Consider the following 3,456-nt stretch of genomic DNA (forward strand, 5'->3'; position numbering starts at 1 on the left):
CCCGCCCTCGGGCCCCGCCCACGCCCCCCCACCCTCGGCCCCCGCCCACGCACCCGCTCTCGGCCCCCGCCCCCGCTCTCGACCCCCGCGCCCTTGGCCCCCTGCCCACGCACCCGCGCTGCAGGGGGCGGGTCTCAGTCCCTGCCTGCAGCGGGAGGAGGGCCCGCGCCACGTGCCTCGGGCCGGCCTAGGGCCGCTGCGGACTCAAGTCGACGCAGGGAGAGCCTGTGTGCGTGTTTCTGGGTAACATAGAAGTCCCGGCTGCATAAACCGTCAGCAAAAACAAAGGCTCAAGATTTGGGAGAATAGTTCATTTGCATCGAACAGGTGGACGTCTAGGAGTAGGTATGCATCGTGGCCCTGCTGCTTCTCAGGCCTCCCCCAGCCCGTGTGTGGGTCCAGGGCAGGCGGGGGGCGCACCCTACAGCTGCGAGCAACACCTCGGGGCAGGGGTAAGCAAGAGGATGAGGAGAGAGCAGTAAACACGATGGAGCGATAGCTGGGCGTCTGTCCCCTGGTGTCACATAGAAAACTAACACAGTAAAGCCCGATTTCATTTGGTGGTCTTGTTCCGCAAGTGACTCTTCTTTCCCTAGGACCCCTGGTCCCTGTCCCCAGACCTGTAATCCAGTTACCAGGTCTGGCTGAGTTTACCCCTCAGTCTCACCTGCGCCCTTTCTCACCTCCAACGGTTGATGTCTGCTCCCCCAGTGTTATGCCAAGCCACACTTAAGTTATCTTTAAAAATTTTTTTAATGATTTATTTATTTCTGAGAGAGAGGCAGCGTGAGCAGCGGAGGGTCAGAGAGAGAGGGAGTTACAGGATCTGAAGCAGCTCCAGGCTCTGAGCTGTCAGCGCAGAGCCCGACCCAGGGCTTGAACCCACAAACTGTGAGATCATGACCTGAGCTCAAGTCGGACGCTTAACCAACTGAGCCACCCAGGCGCCCCTAAGTTATCTTTAACTTTGACTCCACGGAAAGGGCTTCCGTGTTTCCGTTTGCTGGCAGGCTGGAGTCCAAAGCTCGGACAGGCCTGAACAGGTCGCAGAAAGAGAGCTGGCCCACCTCCGCCTCTCAGCCTGTGGCACTCAATGCCTCTGGCTGCTGGGCCACCTTTCTCACCTCTGAATCTGCACACCCGGTTGGTTGTGCCTGAATGACTTCCTCTGTCTCATTCGGCTATTTCAAGTTCATTCTCTGGGTCTCCCCTTAAATATCGACTTATTCCGAGAGGCCCTTCCTAATCTCCCAGCTGACAATCTGTTGACTGTCCCCTCAGCTCCTTTGGAACCCTCAGCTCCTGCTTGTAACTGCACGTTTACTTGGCAGTCACTCCCAAGCTCTGGGAAGGCAGGGACCCGGCTTGTATAGTTCTGTGGGATTTCTAGAACCCGATAACAGGACTAAACAGATAGGAGATGCCTTATAAGTATGTCCTGAATGAATGAGGAAGTGGATTAAACACGGTGTCTGTAAATCCTCTGGCAATCAGTTGCCATGATAAGATCGAGAACCCTGTGCTTGAATCGTAGGTCCAGTATCGGCAGGATGTTTCTCCAGAGACACAGAGCCAACAGGAGATGCGTAGGAAAAAGGTGACAGAGTGGGAAAGGGAGAGGGCGACAGATTTATCTTAAGGAATAACTCGTATGTTATTGAGGAGGCTGCCATGTCTGATTTCTGCAGGGCCGATGGCCGACCGGAGACCCAGGGACGAGCAGATGTGTTAGCTCGAGTGTGAAGACGGTCTGCGGGCAGAATCCCCTCTTCCTCTGGGACGCGAGCCTTTGATGTCTGAGAACCTTCACCTGGAGAGGTGAGGCTCGTTCACACAATGACAGGCCATCTGCTTTCCTCAACATCCGTTGGTTTCAACGCTAAGCACATCTGTAAAACACCTTCCCGAAAGCATCCAGATGGGTCTTTGACCGCCCGTCTGGATACCAGAGCCCAGTCAGGCTGACACGTAAAAGGAACCGTCACATGGGTGACCTGGGTGAACGGGTTAGGGTCTTAGCCGCTGTCTACTTCACGCTGATGGGGCTGGTGCCGCGCCCACCTCACAAGGTCATGGCGGGAATGGGAAGAATCACGTCTGATAAGTAGCTGTGATAATGCGGGGCTCGTGGTACACAGCGAGGTCACCTTCTCACGTCCCTGTCTTTCCAGCCGTGCTCTGCTCCACAGGCAGGGCCCCACGGACGCCGACGCGTGCCCGGCATTCTCTGCTCCCTCCACACCAGCCCCGGTGGTGGGCAATCTTTCACCCTTTCCCTCGCTTCCTAGAGGCACACTGAGTGGGGCCCATTCCTTCTGAATCCATGTCTTGCGGGAAAGGGACCTGTGGGAATGAAAATTGCTGGGCCTCGAGTTGCTTCTGGAGTCCCGAGAGGAAGGAAAGGTAAATGAAGCTTCGCTTGGAACCTCGTAGACTTTGTCACCTCTGTCAAAGCTGTGCTTCCGCACGGGCTTTGGAGTCACAGAAGGGCCACAACACAAGACGTTAGATCTACCGAGGGCCCCTGAGCAACCTCTCTTGGTCCACGTGCATCCCTGGTGTAGTGTGCACACGCCGCTGTGCATTTGGCTTTTGTTTTATGTCCTTGAAATAGAGATAATATTGCGTGATAAAGAAATGCTTAGATGAAAGACCCGTAGACCTCCTTCTATTTTAAGCAAAATTAGCTTTCTTTTTTTTTTATAAAAAAGGAAGAAAAAATATCGCCCATCATGCGTGTGGCCTGAACACAACCCTCAGAACATCTTAAAGGTTATCCATCAAGGTTTTTAAGAAGAACTATATTACTCTTAATTATTCTTATCTCGTGATTATATAATGCTTTGGGGGTTTATTTTTTAACCTGTAATCTTATGCCAGAAGAGGCCACTTAGGCATATTTTTATTTGTAGGCTGAAGGAGAAACAAAATATATGGGACTGTGTTTAGTATTTAAAATTTTATTCTCTATTACTTTTCCTTTCAACTTGAGAAGGAGTTTTGTGCTCCAGATCAACGTTTGGCCACAGGTCAGTGATGCTCCCGTCAGGCCAGTGGGGGAGAGAGTTCTCCCTGGGCCAGCAGGCGGTCACATATTTCTTCCTTAATCCTGTGTGCGTGGGCGAAGTATCAGGCAAAGGTATAAATAAAATGTTCTGAACTCTACATATGGTATTTTGGGTTTAAAAAACCTTCATAAACTTTTTCCATCCCTATCAGCAGTTTTATCCATTATGGGACATCCAGCAATTCCCCTTTGGGGATTATTCGAGAAGCAGCAAAGTCTTCTCGTGAAATGAACATGTTTGCTGTAGACTTTGTGCAAAGATCCAGTGCCTGTGGGAGTCATCTCTGTATCACCTATCTAAACTTTTCAGTGGGGTTTCCCCGATTGCCGGCTCCCGTGTTCTCAGGGGCATGAATTCTTCGGTAGCGTAGCTATACTGATGGGAAAAT

The 3,456-nt window shown here is 52.0% G+C and overlaps 1 long non-coding RNA gene across 1 annotated transcript; it reads left to right on the forward strand.

The window, feature by feature from the left end:
* The first annotated feature begins 247 nt into the window (after window positions 1-247).
* LOC120235595 lies at window positions 248-2,841 on the forward strand. Its single transcript, XR_005529459.1, has 4 exons — window positions 248-345; window positions 1,535-1,597; window positions 1,689-1,818; window positions 2,172-2,841. It is a non-coding gene; the product is annotated as an uncharacterized LOC120235595 (long non-coding RNA).
* Window positions 2,842-3,456: the final 615 nt, after the last annotated feature.

The sequence above is a fragment of the Hyaena hyaena genome, unplaced genomic scaffold, assembly GCF_003009895.1.
Source record: "Hyaena hyaena isolate Hyena2069 unplaced genomic scaffold, ASM300989v1 scaffold_133, whole genome shotgun sequence".
NCBI classification, from domain to species: domain Eukaryota; kingdom Metazoa; phylum Chordata; class Mammalia; order Carnivora; family Hyaenidae; genus Hyaena; species Hyaena hyaena.